This window comes from Papaver somniferum, unplaced genomic scaffold (genome assembly GCF_003573695.1).
Source record: "Papaver somniferum cultivar HN1 unplaced genomic scaffold, ASM357369v1 unplaced-scaffold_99, whole genome shotgun sequence".
NCBI classification, from domain to species: domain Eukaryota; kingdom Viridiplantae; phylum Streptophyta; class Magnoliopsida; order Ranunculales; family Papaveraceae; genus Papaver; species Papaver somniferum.
In genome coordinates this window covers 3,768,798-3,788,923 of record NW_020653081.1, presented here as the reverse complement: position 1 = coordinate 3,788,923, position 20,126 = coordinate 3,768,798, and positions in this window count along the sequence as shown.

The following is a 20,126-nucleotide window of genomic DNA, read 5'->3' as shown; positions in this document are numbered from 1 at the left end:
CTTTTTTTTTTTTGAAGCATGAGACGAAAAAAAACCTACAAAGTTATTACACATGGATAAGTTGTATCCATAGAGTCATTAGCAATAATTTGGTGGAGAAAGGATGGGATTTCCTGGTCCCATATATTTGTTGAGTAATTTCCTGCTTGACTTCCGTCCACAACATAGTTTTCCAGTCCATCTGCTGCTTGGTTCCCTTCCCTGTAGTTGTGTTGAATATCGCAGTATGGTATTTGTTGTATTCTTACTTTTATTTCGGAGATCATATCGGCAATATACCAAGGGGGTTCCGTTGTCATTTTGATGAAGCGCATCAGGTTTTCCGAGTCTGTCTCAAAAATAACTTTTTGCCATTGTCGATCCATCACCGTCTTTGTGACCAAAAGAGTTGCCCATGTTTCTGCCGTTAGATCCGTAGTTATACATAGAGGCTGCGCAAGAGCCAAAATAACCTGGGTATTTGAGTCTCTGCAAATAAAGCCCGCTCCCGCCATTCCTGGGTGACCTCGGGCAGCACCGTCCGTGTTGATCTTTGTAAAATCCGAAGTTGATCTGATTCATCCTACTTGGATTGTTGTTATAGCTCTAACATTTGTTGGAGTCTCCTTGACCGGTGATTCCCCTGGGATTTTTGGGGGAAGAACCTTTTTTCCCCAATAAAATTTATGTTGTTGTCTTAAGGTTTGTGCCAATATTTGGTCCGGAGGGGTAAGTTATTTTTTGAAAACTAGATAATTTCTAGATGTCCAAAGATTCCAGAATAGAAAACAGGATGCCGAGATATAGGTGACATTGTTAGAGCCTTGTAGAATTTGTGAAATGGTTGTTTGGGAATTTACTACTATATTGGAGTTGTTGTTTTGGATTTGGTTTGTGTATAAGTGAGATAAGAGGTTGTTCCAGACGATAAATGCTATTGGGCAGTGGAGAAGGATATGTTCGATCGTTTCTGGTTCCAAGTTGCATCTGGGGCATAGGTTGGAGTCTGCGAGGTTTATGCGATTTAGGATAGTGAAGGTGGGGAGACCTTCATTTATATCTTTCCACAAGAAAAGATGTATTTTTGATGGGCATGGCAAGGTCCAAAGGAATTTGGTCGGTGGTAAGGGGTCGTTGTGGTAGTGGGTATCCTGTTGGATTAGATAGTTGTATCCAGATACTGTGGTGTATTTTCCGGATTTTGAGTATGGCCAGAGTAAAGTATCTGGAGGCCTAGTTAGGGGAAGGTGGATATTTATGATGTGTTAGAAAGCTTCAGGGGGAGTTTAATCAGCTGGTCGTGATTCCAGTTATGGGTAAGTGGGTCGATGAGATCAGCTACTGTTTGGATCGGGTAACATTGGTTCGGGTCAAGGTTTTGAAAGTGAAGGATCCAGTTACCTTGGATAGGGGTGTCTACACCGTTTCCGATACGATGAAAGGTGAATTTTTGGAAGATTGGTATTAAGGATGCCATTTGTTTCCATCGTGGGCTGACAGAAGTAGGGATGGGTGTGTTTTCTCCGAAGATAGGTTGGTCTTGTAGGTAGTTCTCATTGTATAATCTGGAGCAAATGGAATTAGGTTCATCATGAATGCTCCAAATTCTTTACATGAGTAAGGCTTTATCGTGGTGACTGCTCTTTCTAATGCCAAGACCTCATATTAGTATCGGTATATTTAGCTTGTTCCATCCTAGAGGGTGGAGTTTATTAACAGATGAGTCATGTCCTAGAAAAAGTTCCAGGCGATTCGGTCGATCTATTTGTGTATATGTACAAGGAATAATTGTGTTTACAAAAGATGGTTATAGGTAGGAATTAGGGAGGTTTTAATGAGTACTAACATTCCCACTTGAGTAAGGAATTTGGTCATCCATCCTTGCGCTTTTCGTGCTAAACGTTGCAGAAACGGGTTAAATATGTAACTTGAGGTTCTTCCGTGTAAGGACCCTCAAGCTCGTCAACGCTATTAGACCAGTCAAGAGACGATTAGGTCGCTAATGACTCGATTAATTAGAGATGAACCTTAAGTAATGGAAATTAGTATAACATTAGTTTGGATACAGATCTAGTATCACTAGATAGATCTCGAAAATTTATGAGGAATTGAATGCTCGAACATGTCATTCGGATACCGGACGAAGAAGTTATCGTCGCACAAGTGTGAAGGGCAAAATAGTGACTACATAGCTTAACCGTGTGGCTGCTCTTATTTTCAGCGGGTGTCGTGTTTTTTTCGGTGTGGACGTGTCAATACTAAATCGAGCAGATAAACTCAATTTCACTTTCACCTCCTTTCTTATTTTTCTTATTTCTTATTTATTTTCTTCTCTCTTCTCTGTTCTTTCTCTTCTCTTCCCTGTCGATCTCAGTTCAGAAGAACTGAGTTATCTTTGTGTGTGATGTTCATAAAAAGTTAGGTAGTGTAATGAATCGAAGAAGAGAAAGTTAGAACTGAAGTTGATTGAACTCGAGAGAAGAAGAAGTTGATGCTGTTGTAGTTGAAGTTAGGGTTTTGGGTTTGATTTCGAGTTCTAAGGTGAATCGATGTGTTAATTGGACTTTGGACATATGAAGATTATGAGGGTTGGTGTTTAATTGAAGTTTTGAAGCTGTTCTTATGAAGAATCGCAGAACCAGGTAATTTAGGGTTTCAATTAATTCGATTCTCTTCTAGGATTTGTTGTTATTTGGTTGAATTGGTGTATGGGTTTGTGTTTAATTAAAGTTTAGATGGATGCATGAGGTTTAATTTTGGAGTTTGTAGAAAGTTAGGTTTTCCCCTGTTCTTCCCAAAAACCAGAAATTAGGGTTCATATGAATTAGGGTGACTGTTTTGGAATCAACAGATGAAGAATATGAATTGGTTAGGGTAGCTAAAGAAGATGGTGATATTTGTGTATTCGCAATGGCAGGAGTTATGGGGATGATGGAGCTGAATTGTTGTTGTTCTGGATTACAGTTGTGGTATTGAGCTGGTGGTGTTTGGTTATTGAATACATGACTTGGTGATGGTCTGGTTCAGATTTAAATAACAGGGAAGTTTCAAATGAAGCTGAGGTTGGTGGTGATATAACCGAAGTGCTAATTGTTGTAACTGAAGAATGATGGTGTTGAACAGAGTTGAGTTTCTGGTGCTGTTTTAGATGTATGTTAGGTTAATGTAAAATGGTTCAGTGGGGAGGTCAAATTGATGATGATGATGAAGAACACGATGAAACTGAGATTGAATCTTTTGTTGTAGCTGTTTGGTGGTGAACTATGGTAGCTGCAGATGTAGTTGAGGTCACAAAAAGAGCAAAGATTGTGCAGTGCACAAGTGATACATGTGATATGACTGGGGTTGAACTATTGGTGTACTATAACAGTGCAGTGGAAGTTGGTAATAGTATGCTGATGCTAGTGGGATTGAATAAGATGCTGTGGTGGAACGAAGATATAGACATGAAGACGGTTGTTGTTGAGTCTAGAGAAAGGATTGTTTTACAGGGCACTTTTAGTGAAGAAATTGAAGTGATAGAAGTAGAAATGATATTAGTATTGCATCTAGTGTTGGTGTTGCTGTTTTAGGATTGATTGTATTGTGCTGGATTGTGTTGGCGGTATTACAGTTACTTATGGAACTGAAGTTGCAGCTGGTGATGATATTGTGAAGATTTAACTGAATTGAAGCTACAAGGATGTGAACGGCTGCAGGGTGTTGTTGAATGTTGAATTGAGTTACAGTTATAACTAATTGGTCTAGTGGAGTCACAAATATTATAGAAAGGATGAGGCGGAGATGCTAGGTATTGCAGATGGTCATAGGTGATTATGTTGTTTAGAGAAGGAGATGACATAAATTCTGTAATAGGGTTAGGGTTAGTGTAAGTTCAGTTAAGAAGATGTTTTCTACTAGAGTTGTATTATTAGAGTTGTTTTATTGTAATGATTGTATGAATTTATGTTATTGAAACTTAGGCCTGTTAGTCATCCTAGTCAGATTGTCTGACTGATTTCTTGCTACCTAACTCAGTTAAGCTAACTGAGTTGAACCGTGTTGACCCGCCGAGTTACCTGAGTTGACTCTAAGGCTTGCAACGAGCCGGTCCCACACGTTTTCACAATTTTTACCTAATTTACGCAATTGCTCATATTGGGTCCAAACTCTTTCTAACTAACTTGGAGTTTGCTCGAACGCCCGCTAGCTGTCCCACGACCACCAAGGGTTGGTCTCATGCCATCTTGGTTGGTCCCTCACTTTTCCATAATTAGGTTTTATCACCTAATGCTCAGATACTATTTCAATAAATGATGAAACCAGCATTTAATCATCATTCATTCACCAATCGGTCAACTCAGGAACCTGATGCACGCTCACTCAAGCAATTGGGAATCACATGGATGTCCATAATCCCATGTGGTCGGTCCCTCATTCGCTCATGACCCATCTTCAGCAATTCGTCAATTAATGAGCAATTGTTCAAAAATTAGGGTTTCAAACAAACGCTCAACAAATCATTATTCTGAGCAAGTTCAAACACTAAATAAATTTATGTTGATCCAGCAAACAACACGCGGATTAATTATACAATATTTGGTAGTCTACCAATATTTTAATTAATATTTTATTGGATCACGTCACCAATAAATAATCCGTCGAATTGAGCAATACTTGCTCAATTGCTCGAATATTGATCCAACTATCAATATTCAGTAATTCGTCGAATCGAGCAATACTTGCTCGAATATTGATCCAACCATCGATATCCAGTAATTCATCGAGCAATACTTGCTCAGTTACTCGAATGTTCCACTGAGCAATTCTTCATTCATGCTCAATTCAACAAAACCTAGACTCATTGTCTAAATCAGTCAACGTGACTACTTAAATACACATCTATCGTGCAGACTCCACGATTCGTGAGACATCAATCACGTCACAAATGGGGGATATCAATTAAGGTTTTAGTCTGGAAGCCTACGACGCGTGGATTCATCCACGATGAGAATGTGAGTAAGTCGTGCAATGGTTGAAGGAGTTAGCAAAGTAATGGGTGGACAGTTAACCAAGTCTCCGCACGACATGGAACTGGTTTCACCACAATCTTCCACTTTCCAACTCTTTCACTCAAGAAAACGTCACACTTACAGGCATCAGGGTGTTCATCATTCTTGCAATATAAATAAGTCTAAATCGAGGAAAACATGATCATTATCATCATTCATCAACAACTCGATTAAAACTTATTCACAGAACTCAATTTCAGCAATTCATCAATTTGTAAAAACCTTCAACACATCCACAATCCTTGATCGTCATTGATCCCACACAATTCTCAGCTTCCCTCCTATAGATCAACCCATCTTTCTCTTTGCGACCGAATTGACTCTGGAACGGCCATTGACTTGGTTTAGGCCGGAGTCCTACAAATGGATCTCTCGAATCTAAGCACTCCTTTTGCAGTGCATCTGTGTGAGGTTCAGCAGTTTGTTCGGTCGAGGAGTCTCGACAACACGCTCGTCTCTTCAATTCCCTGAAAAACCAGCAAACCGTTTTCCCCCATCCACACTATACGACTTAGTCTCATTAGTAGATAGAATTTAATAGACTTATAAGTGATAGATAAGTTTTAGTCTCCACATACCTTTTGTCGTCGAAGTTCCTCCAATGTCTTCAGTAGATCTTCTTCTTCAAATGGTGAACCCCGTGAAGTCTAATGCTTAACTATACACTTCTATCCTAATCCGAGACATAGCTATAAGTAGACTAGAAATCAAGTATATAATTTTAATTAATCAAACTTGACAAATAAGCTTGAGATGGCAACGCTTGCGAGTTCGACCGAGCAATGCTCTAACACAGGTCTTCAATGTTTGTCTCATTTCATAATAACAATTTCTTTAACTTTAATTTAATTCAAGGTGAACATAGTCAAATTTGCAGGCAGCACGTAGTCCTCCTTTACGTAATTTTATTTTTCTTTTTGCTGATTTTACTTGTAAATTTTTTTGGCTGATGTTAATTGCTACTTTTTCATCGAATTACCAAAGTATGAATGATTTTTTTTTTTACGGATTTTACTTGCTTCAAATTATGTTGATTTTGATTTTTTGGCTGATTTAACTGGTTTCTTTTCCATCGAATTATCAGAATTGGGTCGATTTTAATTAGCCACTTATTAGATGTGGCCATGTTCGAATGTGGGCATATAAATTTGGGTTCTCCACTGGGCCTATTTCTGTGGGAACTTAGAACCAATTCATTTGTGTCACCAACAACTAGAATATTGTTTTACAAACTACTAGAATTTGGGAGAACAAAGTCGGTTTCTCCAGTGGGCTATTGGGGACTTAGAACCGCTTCACTTGTGTCACCAACTAAATTACTAAGTACTCCATCCGTTTCAAAAAGACTGTCTGCTTTGACTTCGTCAAAATACTATGGAGACCATTATATTGTACTTTACTACCCTTAGTTACTTACTTATTTTATTTCAATAAAATGCTAGCAAAAAAAGCTACCTAAAATTGTTAAGACGATTATAAATACGAATAAAAAGAAAATTAGACATCGAATTTATTGCAGTTAAATATATATTCTCTTAAAAGGAATCAAGGATATAATTGTTTCCGTAATTATACAAATTTATACAAAAAATTTAAGGGTATATTAGAGAGTTTATTGGAAAAGCATGACTCTAAATATATAGAAACTGGACAGAAATTTGAAACTGACTGAAATGGAATAGAGGATAGTCTTCTTGAAACGGAGAATCTAGGGCGATTCATTATAATGGAAACTACTGAAACCCAACTAAATTCAAAAACCAACTTGCAAGGATAAAGTTGACCAAAATTTATAATTGCATGATCATAGTGAAAAGGGGAGGTCTAACAACCACACCCAATATTTTGGTTAGCAATCTGTATGGACAAACTCCAATATACTTTTAAGAGAATCAACTAGACAGTCAAACTCAATCTTAATAAAAAGTATATCAAATAGTTATATCTCAATTTCTCGATTCAATACTTACTCAAGCAAATAGAAATCTGCGAGTCTGATTGAATACAAGAGAAATCACTTGAATGGTACCAAAGACCAATGTTCAAGGATCAATCAATTTCAATCAACAACCAAAGGTGGAGTTCTCAATTGATCGATTTAACGCACAACCTGTGATATTTCAATTATATAACAAAATATAATGAGGAAAAGATATAACACAGACACCAGAAGTTTTGTTAACGAGAAAACTGCAAATGTAGAAAAACCCCGGGACCTAGTCCAGACTGAATACACATTGTATTAAGCCGCTACAGACACTGGCCTACTACAAACTAACTTCGGCCTGGACTGTAGTTTGTTAGAGCACTACTCGGTTGAACCCACTAGCGTTGGTATGTCAAGTTAGTTGTCAATTTTAGTTGCCAAAATGCATTCTTGATTTATCATACTAAAGATAGTTTCGGACTAGATTAGATCTAAGAAGTTGAATCGAAGCTATCCTTAAAGGATGAAGATTGAAGATTGAAGACTACAAGAAGACATCAACAAGTACTTCATCAACAAAGATATGTGATTGATTTCATTTGGATTCTTGTTCAATTATACCTTTCTAATCTATCAAGATATATGCTCACTCTATGGAACAATTTCGATGACGGTAAATGTACATTTATGTATATATACTTGAGGTTATTTGATTCATGACCTTGGAGACAATAACTTTTATTCTTGTAAAGAATTCATGTTATATTGAATGAGCTTATGAATCCAACGAGCCAAGAATCACTCAATTCCGAGTTATAACGATGAAGTTATGAGTGATTTATTAAAGTTCGTTAGTAGGAAACAATCCATGGGTTGTTTGTAGTAGTTCATGGACTTGGGCCCAATTCGTGACTAAAAGCTATTTTTGGTCAAGTTGGTGATGTTTCCTTGTCTAGGCAATATGGATATTATTCCAAACATATTTGATTACCATATTAAAGTGTTTGAGATAACTTTTAATTCCTTCCTAAGTTAGAATGTGATTTATTCACATAAATAAATATTTGCTATTTAATTATTTAATTAGTTATTTATGCATAATATTTGTAACTTAGGAAAGACTCCCATAATTAGGAGAGTCTTGAAAAAGGAAAATAGTCAAAACCGTAGCTTTGTTTTCAAGCTAACTTTTCACTATAAATAAAGGGTTCGTGAGTTTACACAATTTTTATCCCCTTTGGAAAATTGGCGTAAGCTTTGCAGGTGTTTCCATGTCTTCTGTTCTTCGTAAAAAAGAGTAAGATAAAAGTCTTTGTATTGGGGATCACAAAGCCAAGTTGGTTTTAATCTTCGTGATTGATCATACAACTTGTAATCTAGGTTTTTCACCTCTTGTCTATTCTAAGGTTTTCTCTTCTGATATAAAACCATTCAAGAGTTGTTGATCATAAACCCTAGGTTTTGATAGATTTCAGTTTCCGATCGTATACCAACACTTGTTAGTCGAAATCGGAGACTAGAAAGAAAAACTTCTATTGAGGCATCTCGTAAAATCCTTGAGAAGTTTTAAACAAGATATCTCTAGAGTTATTTTAGTTGTTCTTGTTGTAGAGTTATTAGCTTTCTCTTCCTATTTTTGAAGAGTATAATAATCCCTAATCTACAAGTTTGTTTTGATATTACTTTTACCTAGTAATTGCTTTTATCAAAATAAACACAAGATTTCCAAAACTTTGATTCATATCTAAAGGGAAATCAAACCAGTGTTTTGTGCAAACAAAATATCGAATCGTATCAATCGTGTTGTGGTATCTTCTAAAGAGAGCCTCGGGTTCTGCTAGAAGATTTGTGTGAAAAATTTCTAAAGAGAATTGGTATTCTGCTAGGAGTTCTACAAGTGCTGAAGAAGGTATTACATCTAGTCTGAATAGGTAGTAGGAAATTGGTGTAACAACTTATAATCAGTGTGTGTTTATTCTGGACTAGGTTCCAGGGTTTTTCTGCATTTGCGGTTTCCTCGTTAACAAAATTCTGGTGTCTGTGTTATTTCTTTTCCGCATTATATTTTATTTATATAATAGAAATATCACAGGTTGTATGTTAAGATCAATCAGTTCTTGTGTCCGGCCTTAGGGTTGTTGAGTGAATTGATTGATACTTGAACATTGGTCTTTGGTACCGTTCAAGTTAATCCTCTTATATTCAATCGGGCTCGCAAATCCCTATTTGTTGATTGCGGATTGAATCAAGAGATAGAGATATAAAACTCTTTGATATACTTTTTATAGATTGAGTCTAACTGTCTAGTTGATTCTCTTGAAAGTATATTGGATTTTATCTATTCAGATTGCCAAACGAAATATTGGGTGTGGTTGTTAGACCCCCGCTTTTTCAATTGGTATCAGAGCTGGCAAACACGCTAAGACCTCATAAGTCTGTGTTTGTAACAATATGATTCTATGGACAGAGGTGTTATCTCTATAAACGTACCGCCAGTCTTCGATGGCATGAACTATTTATGGTGGAAAATTGCTATGCGTTCTTTCATTCAAGCGCGAGATTTTCAATCATGGGTTCGTATTGTTAATGGATATGATCCTCCATTAGTTACAGTAGACGGTGTAACTGTTGTGAAGAATATTGGTGAATATAGTGATCTTGAGATTCTTGTTGCAAAGAAAAATTCTGAAGGATTAAATGCTATCATCCATGCCATTACCCCAGATCTTCAGCACCACGTGACTACGTGTAATAAATTTAAAGATGCTTGGGATATGAGGTCTTCAGAACCTAGCATCTGACTGGGAAAACCTTCGCATGTCTGATGATGAAATCGTTGATGAGTTTGACCAAACACTTTCTCAAATAGTTAACACCTCATATTCATTAGGAAGAACTATTCCAGAGAAAGATATTGTGTGCAAAATTCTCAGGTCTCTACCATCAAGATACGAGTCTAAGAAACATGCCATTGAAGAAGCAAAAGATCTTTCTACACTCTCCAAAAATACTCTTGCTGGAAAGTTAAAGATCTTTGATAATGAACACGCAAGAAAAGAGGTAATTTCTGAAAAAGCGGGGGTCTAACAACACCACCCAATATTTCACTTAGCAATCTGTATGGACAAACTCGAATACACTTTTAAGAGAATCAACAAGACTCAATCAATTAAAAGTATATCGACGAGTTTATATCTCTATCCTTATTTGATTTCCTCAAACAGAAACTGTGAGTACTAATCAAATACAAGGAATAACTTGGACGGTACCAAAGACCAATGTCCAAGGATCAATCAATATCAATCAACAACCAAAGGTAGGATTTCCAATTGATTAGATCAAACACACAACCTGTATTATTTATATTATATAAACAAAAATAATTCGAAAAAGAAATAACACAGACACCAGAAGTTTTGTTAACGAGGAAACCGCAAATGCAGAAAAACCCCGGGACCTAGTCCAGATTGAATACACATTGTATTAAGCCGCTACAGACACTAGCCTACTCCAAGCTAACTTCGGACTGGACTGTAGTTGAACCCCAATCAGTCTCCCACTGATCCAAGATACAGTTGCACTCCTACGCCTCAGATCCTAGCAGGATACTACGCACTTGATTCCCTTAGCTGATCTCACCCACAACTAAGAGTTGCTACGACCCAAAATCGCAGGCTTTAACAATAAACAAGTCTGTCTCACACAGAAAAGTCTATCAAGGGATAAATCTGTCTCCCACAGAAAAACCCTAAAGTTTTTGTTTGTATTTTGATATATAATCAAGGTGAACAGAAACAAATTGATAATCCGGTCTTATATTCCCGAAGAACAGCCTAGATTAATCAATCACCTCACAACAATCTTAATCATATGGTAGCGAAACAAGACGTCGTGGAATCACAAACTATGAGACAAAGATATTTGTGATTACTTTTATATCTTGCCTATCGGGGAACTCTCTCGATATCAATCCAATCAATATGATTGTACTCGGACGATAGAAGATACAAGATCAGATCACACAACCACGATAAAATTAGTACCAGTCTGGCTTCACAATCCCAATGAAGTCTTTAAGTCGTTAACCTGGTTTTAGAAGAAGAAAACCAAAGGTTAAAGGAGAACCGACTCTAGCTTACAAACTAGTATCACACGGATGTGTGGGGATTAGTTTGTAGAGTTTCTGGATGTCCCCTTATATAGTCTTTCAAATCAGGGTTTCGCCTTGCTCACAAAGCAAACGCTATCCACCGTTAGATGAAAACTTGATTTAGATTCAAGCTAATATATCTCAACCGTTAGATCGAAATCTTAGCTTGTCATACACAAATGAACTGCACGCTTCTAGGTTTGTTAACCGTACCCAAACATGTGCATTGTTGGTTCAATAGTAGTCAACCAAAAGGTTAGCCATTTGAGCATTTCATACCAACCACTTTCTTCTTCACCATAACTAGTTCAAATGACTCACATGAACTAGTTAGAGAGTTGTTCAATTGCAAGGAAATCTCATGTACTACACAAGAAAAAATTGAAGCAAAGATGATTTGATTCACATGAATCGGTTCATGAACTTTATAGACACGGTTTGCAAAAGCATTCCTTAGTCTTTATGAGTTAAGTTCAGAAATCATATTTAGATATATAACTCATACAAGTTCGCAGACTAGGTTCGCAGACTTGAAGTACTGGAAAGAGTTTTCAAACTCCAGCAGAAATTCTCGGGTTCGAGAGCTTTGCTGATTCACGGACTTGGCTCATGCAACATAGTTTGATAACTCAGCAGAAATTCTCGGGTTTGAGAACTTCGGCAGTTCGTGGACTTGGCTACTAGCCGATTAACAAAATGGGACTTATGCACATATGTGTTTCCAAAACATACTTATTTCCACTATGGTTATGTAATCTAAACTCTCATTCCAATCATTGAAATATTCTTAGAGGACGTTATAAAGTTGTTACACTATTTCTCGTCAAAGAAATTTTCAAGACGATCGAAACATACATAACTTGCGTCACTAGGTAAAGAGAAACATGATCGAAGTGAAATTCTTACCAACACATATTTCGAGATATAATAGGCGAGATATACTCGGCTCGAAATACCAAATGTGTATAATATAAGTCTATATTTATAGCACACGACTTTTGTCTCAAGAAGTATGAGATAAAATAGATAGACTTTTGAGTGACAGATAAGTTCAAGTCTTCACATACCTTTTTGTCGAGAAGTTCTACCGGTTCCTTGAGTAGTTCTTCCACTTGTATGATGAATCGCCATGAAGTCCTTGAGCTCAACTACACTTAATATCCTAGTCCGAGACTAAGCTATAATAGACTAGAAATCAAGACTTATAGTTTTGATCACTAACATTGACAAACATGCTTGAGATAGCAATGCATGCGAGTTTGACCGAGCAGTGCTCTAGCAATCTCCCCCTTTGTCAATTTTAGTGACAAAACTATCAATACATATGGAATACAAAAAAGATAATGAAACTTTAGTAGCTCCTATTCCATAAGTCTAATCTTCAACATTCCTTGAAATCTTCGTCCTTCCAAGTACTCCAATGATCCCAAAGGTTGTAAGTTTAGCATCACCGCTGTTGAAGATCCGTAGCCATAACAATGAGAAAACTCGAGATTATCGATCATTGTTATACAGTGTCATAGTATTACTACACAATGTCAAAGTCCAATTGTATCACAACTTCAACAATAATACTATGGTGATATGTATCACTCACGCTTAGTCAATACTCCATCTCGATCATGGAAACCACTCCCCCTTACACAATGATCTGAAAACCATATGTATTTGTAGTATGAACTACATATTAATTCTCCCCCTTTTTGTCAATAAAATTGGCAAAGGTACAAGAACGGGATCAGAATGAAATTTCCACAAGAGACATTTCATGACTAAAAGAAAGGACGCACATCATCTTAATTTAGATGCAATCATTTAGCCGAAGCTAATAGCATTCATCAAGAAGTTTAAAGATACAAGATAACCCCTCTAAAATTCCACAGCTGCACACCCCTCAAGATATGACCATTAATCACAAGTTCAAAAGAACTCTCCCCCATTTGATGTCATTCCAAAGGGAACAACAAGAGCGACCTTAACTTCGAGAGAAAAAGGATTTTTATTGGACACCAAAAACCATGATAAGTGATTTTCTATATCCAAAAACTCAATCAAATTAATCACAAGTAAACTCATGATTAATTTAATCGGAATACGCAATCAAATTAAACACACAAGGTGATCAACTTAATTGTTTATGCTCAACATAAGTAAACTTACGAAACATATGACTACCAAAACCGTTGGAAAATGATTAGGATAGCCGTTCATATACTCGACACAAGAAAAATCTTATGGAATATATGAATACTCAACTAGACTAATTCCAAGAGAACCCATAATTAATCTGATTGGAATACAAATAACCAAACTAATCACGAAAGTAATCAATTTAATTGTCATTTGTTTTGCTCGGCATAAGAGAACTTACAAAGCAAATAACTAAATAACCAAACGAGATGATTGATTTAGTTCACAAATGCTCAACATAACTGATGTAGTTTTACAGTGGTAAATAAAGTTCGTTCAACTCGGACTTGTGTAGACTCGATTTCAGACTTAATAATAGAAAATAATAAAAATAAAGAAAATATATACACAAGGTTTGTCACAATGTCGAGAGATTACTGAGACTCAGGATTCCACCAAACTTCATACCATGTGGTTCAAAAATCAATTCTTAGACAATTATAACTCTTGTTTATTGAGTCTAATTCTTTGCCAGAGTAGATTTTAAAAAGATTAACTGTAAATCACTAGCATGATGCATCAAAAGCACTTAGACCAAGCATACATCATCGTACGACTTCACAACTAATTAAGAAAAATCATAAAACGATTAAATTAATGCAAAAAGTCATAAAAAAGAATTAAATATAATTACCACACGCATGAAATATGGCTTTCTCCGCCATCCCAGTATTGGGGTTTAGCTCCTCATATCAAAAACATGCTCAAAATAATAATCCATAGCTCAAAAAGGTGTTTTATTGGAGAAATTGTATAACACAGAGATTTACAACGCTGTAATGATGTTACAGACGTCGCTGTTACAAAGAAGATATTGGCTAAAAACCTAATGTAACTGTTGTTTATAAACGATATGTTTGTACTGTTGTTGAACAACGATATTTCTCTGCGACTTTTTCTGTGTGTCTCATGCTCTGCAGCTTCTTCTTCTATACCAGCAGAAATTCCTTCTCTGCAACTTCTCCTGCTAATCTCTGTAGCCTTCTATTGGCTCCCCCCAACTCTCGACTCCCTTCTGAACCTCTGCCAACTCTATTTATGCACAACAGGATCGAATATCTTGTGAGTAATTCCTTGTTTTTCCCCCACGGCAAGTTGCGAAGAAATCTCCTGCAATCTCTCTACGCGGCTTCTTATTTGTCAAAACTCTCCAGAATGTTTAGAAACAAATCGCAGTACATATTATCTTCCCTAAAGTCCCACGTATCTTCCATAAATAACAAAACCAACATCGGAATATTCTCGGTTCTGTATAATGAAATCTCCCTCTATCTTCTTCAAAATCTCCAACAAAACCCGAGTAAAACTCCATCTAGAGACCATTATCCGGCCCAATTTCCTCCCCTGTTATGGTTCAACAGGCCTAGAGAAACCCAAATCCGTGAACGAACCCACAAAAATCTTGTTCGAATTCTCGCCCGAAAGTCTCGGACTTTCAACAACATTTTCCATGTTTCGTGATATACGCAGAGATAAATTTTCTTTCCATAACAAACTCTCTTGCCAACCCAGTTTTGATGTATACAAATCTTCCAGTCCATATCCAACAGAAAGCCCGTAATATCTTGTCCAAAATAATTCCAGAAAAATATCAGTGATGAAAATGAACTTCCCGCCAAAAACTATTTTTAAACAAAAGAGAAGATGACCTCCCCCTATCCAGACTAGGGTGCACTTAGCCATTGGAGTGTATATAGCAGTGAGGTTCCCCTTAGTAATTGAAGTGCCCCTTATCCAAACTGAGAGCCCGAATAGTAATTTTCTCCCACGACCGCAAATACCACTTTTCGAGCCAATTTTCCCGCAAAAGCTTATTTCTCCAAAAACACCTACAAAGACACAAAAATCCATAATAAATATAAAATCGAGCACTAACAATATATACAATTGAGATTATATGAGACACAAAAATGTGTCTATCAATAACGCACCTTATGGAACAACCAACCAAATTAATCAAATATAATCAACTTATTCGTATCGTGCTCAACATAGGTCATATTACGGAGCCTCACAGTATTTCATAAGATATGAATCAATGAAGATCAATACTGTGGAATATACAAGGATCTATTCTATTTTCAATCATTATTTGCATAACAATAATAGACTTTATCCTTGTTCACAAAATATTTTAACCTATCTTCCATCAAAGAATTGACAATATAGGCTTAACTTTTGTGTTTGTCAAAAGTATATTCATCCTTAAATCAATACATGAATACCGATCATGAACGACTTTACGTTTGACAAAATATGGGACAACAAAGTTCACGGACATAAACACACAAATCATAAACATTGCAATATAACAAATCATAAGATTAAATATTGCAAACCATCATCCTCCAAATATTTTTAGAATTTAAACCAAATAAACCTACAAAATAATACAAGAAGATGAAAAATAATAGCTATGTGTAGTCACAATCATCACTATTCAAAGCACTAGTTATTCTTCCAACTAAGCCAAACACAAGGAATAACTTGGACGGTACCAAAGACCAATGTCCAAGGATCAATCAATATCAATCAACAACCAAAGGTTGGATTTCTTGTTGATGATCTTAACGCACAACCTGTATTATTTCAATTATATAAATTATAATGCGGAAAAGAAATAACACAGACACCAGATGTTTTGTTAACGAGGAAACCGCAAATTCAGAAAAACCTCGGGACCTAGTCCAAATTGAATACACACTGTATTAAGCCGCTACAGATACTAGCCTACTACAAACTAACTTCGGACTGGACTATAGTTGAACCCCAATCAGTCTCCCACCGATCCAAGGTACAGTTGTACTCCTACGCCTCTGATCCCAGCAGGATAATACTCACTTGATTCCCTTAGATGATCTCACCCACAACTAAGAGTTGATACGACCCAAAATCGCAGGCTTTAACAATAAACAAATCTGTCTCACACAGAAAAGTCTATCAAAGGATAAATCTGTCTCCCACAGATAAACCCTAAAAGTTTTATTCCGTCTTTTGATAATAATCAAGGTGAACATGAACCAACTGATAATCCGGTCTTATATTCCCGAAGAACGTCCTAGATTAATCAATCACCTCACAACAAACTTAATCGATTAGCGAAAGAAGACGTTGCAGAATCACAAACGATGAGACGAAGGCGTTTGTGATTACTTTTATATCTTGCCTATCGGAGAACTCTCACGATCTCAATCCAATCAATATGATTGTACTCGTACGTTAGAAGATGCAAGATCATGTCACACAACTACGATAAAAGTAGTATCGGTCTGGCTTCACAATCCCAATGAAGTCTTTAAGTCGTTAACCTGGTTTTAGAAAAAGAAAACCAAAGGTTAAAGGAGAATCGACTCTAGCGAGCGCACTAGTATCACACAAACATGTGGGGATTAGTTTTGCCCAATGCTAGATGTCTCCTTTATATAGTCTTCAAATCAGGGTTTTGCCTTAGTTACAAAGCAATCCATATTCACCGTTAGATGACAAACTGATTTAGGTTCAATCTATTATGTCTCAACCGTTAGATCGAAAACTTAGCTTGTCACACACACTTGAGGCATATGTTTACTGGGTTCGTGAAAACCATGCCCAAACGTGTACGTGTATGTTGGTTCAACATAGTAACCCAAAAAGGTTAACCATATGATCTTTTCATATTAACCTTGTTCTTCTTCACCATAACTAGTTCAATTGACTTCAAATGAACTAGTTAGAGAGTTGTTCAATTGATATGAGATCTTATGTAATTACGCAAGACGCAATTGAAACAAATATGATTCGATTCGATTGAATCAACTCATGAACTTGAGCCACAGTTTGTATAAAGCATTCCTTAGTAATTTAAGTTTCATGTTCAGAGCACATCTTTAGATCATAACCACTTAAGTTCACAAACAAGTTCGCGTACTTAAGATAACCGGCAGAGTTTTCCAAACTGAGCAGAAATTCTCGGGTCGAGAACTTCCGACAGTTGGCGGACTAGGTTCGCGGACTTAACACAAAAACGAGTTTTTGGAAATCCCAGCAGAAATTCTCGGTACAAGAACTTCCGTCAGTTCGCGGACTGAGTTCGCAGACTTGGCAAAGCCAATTCCTCTGATTTTTCTCAATCAACAAAGTTCGAAAACTTCGGATTAAGGAATAGGAATTATGCACATATGTGTTACCACACAATGCTTATATCCATCATTGGTTATATAGACCTAAAATCTCATTCCAACAATTGAAACGCTCTTAGAGGACATTATACAGTTGTTACACTATTTCTCGTCAAAGCGATTTTCAAAGTGATTGAAACATTATGACTTTCGTCACTTGGTGAAGATAAACCCAATCAAAGCGAAATGCTTTACCAACACATGATTTCGAGAAAAATATAAGTAGAGTATACTCAGCTCGAAATGTCAGATGTGTATGCTCCAGTCTATATAGCATACGACTTTTGTCTCATAAGAAGTAGGAGATAGAATAGATAGACTTTTGAGTGATAGATAAGTTCAAGTATCCACATACCTTTTTGTTGATGAAGTTCCGCAGTTCCTTCAGTAGATCTTCGTCGTTGTATGATGAATCGCCATGAAGTCCTTGAGCTCAACTAAACTTTTCTATCCTAGTCCGAGACTTAGCTATAATAGACTATAAATCAAGACTCATAGTTTTGATCACTAACATTGACAAACATGCTTGATATAGCAACGCATGCGAGGTCGACCGAGCTATGCTCTAACAATCTCCCCCTTTGTCAATTTTAGAGATAAAAATATTAATACATATGGAATACAAAAAAAGATAAACTTTAGTGGCTCCTATTCCATAGTCTAATCTTCAATGTTCCTTGAAATCTTCGTCCTTCCAAGTACTCCAATGATCCCAAAGGTTGTAAGTTTAGCACCACCATTGTTGGAGATCCGTAGCTATAACAATGAGAGAAATCGAGATTCTCGATCATTATTATACAGTGACATAGTATTATTATGTAACATCAAAGTCCAATCGCATCACGACTTCAACAAAAATACTATGGTGATATGTATCGCTCCCCCTTAGTCAATACTCCATCTCGATTATGGAAACCACTCCCCCTTACACAATGATCCGAAAATCATATGTATTTGTAGTGTGAACTACATTATTTCTCCACCTTTTTGTAAATAAAATTGGCAAAGGTAAAAGAACGGGATTATAATGAAATTTCGACAAGAGACATTTCATAGACTAAAAGAAAAAAATACATACCAACTTAATTTAGATGCAATCATAAAGCCGAAGCTAAATGTATTCATCAAGGAGTTTTAAGATACAAGATAACGCCTATAAAATTCCACAGCCGCACACCCCGAAGATATTACCATTAAGCACGAGTTCAAATGAACTCTCCCCCATTTGATGTCATTCGCGAAAGAACAACAAGAGCGACCTTAATTTCGAAAGAAAAGAAGGATTTTTTAATTGGACACCAAAAACCAAAGGAATGATTTTCTATATCCAATACTCAACCAAATTAATCACAAGTAAACCCATGACTAATTTAATTGGAATACGCAACTAAATCAAACCACAAAAGTGATCGATTTAATTGATTGTGCTCAACATAAGTAAACTTACGGAGCAACGACTAAGATAATCACATGGAGATGACTAACTTAATCTTTCAAATACTCAACATAAGGAAAACCTTGCGGAATATATGACTATATTAACCAAAGAACATGATTAGTATAGCCGTTCATATACTCAACACAAGAACTTGTGGAATATATGAAAACTCAACTAGATTAATTACAAGAGAACCTATAATTAATCTAATTGGAATACACAATCAAACTAATCACCGAAGTAATCAATTTAATTGTCATAAGATTTTGCTCGAAAAAAGAATATTTTCGGAGCAAATAACTAAATAACCAATCAAGATGATTAATTTAGTTCAAGAGTGCTCAACATATAGCATCTCATGGAACACCAAAAAATCCAAAACTAATCGACTTAGTTGTATCGTGCTCAACATGAGACACACAATGGATCCTTCACGGTAATACATAACAAAATGGATCAATGAAGATCAATACCTTGGATAACATACAAGGATGTATTCTATTTTCCATAATTATATGCATAACAACATAATAGACTTTATCCTTGTCTTACAAAAAATTTCATCCTATTTTCCATCAAATACATGACTGAATAGGCATAACTTTTGTAATTGTCAAAAGTCCATTCGTTCTTTCATCAATACGAATATCAATTTATGAACGACTTTACTTTTTACAAAATATGGGACCTTCAAGTTCATGGATGCAAACAATACATATCCCATAAAAATATTGCAATACTTCAAAATCAAACAGATTAATACTGCAATAACCATCATCCTCCAAATATTTTTAGAATTTAAAACCAATAAACCTAAAAAATAAAAATAAGAAGATGAAAAACATAATAGCTATGTTTAGTCACAATCATCGCTATTCAAAACACTAGTTATTCTTCCAAATAAGCCAAAAAGAAGACATACTAGGCAACAATATCTTTGAGAAATTCAGCATCATTCTCGAACTCCTTTCTGTCAACAGCCATTGGAACATACAGTTCATGAAGATAGGAGTTAATATCAACGAACTGTCTTGGCTGATTATGTCGAACCAGGTCCCTCTGAATTTTCAAAGATCGTAAAACACAAGCCTTTATTTCACGAATCTCCTTTGTTACTTCCCTCAACTTATCAAGAACATCGGAAAACTTCTGAGAGTTAGAAGGCACATCCCTTGGCTTTCTTGTATTCCTCCTTTTTCTTTTCAAGAACGGAGTTACTGGAGATTTTTCTTTT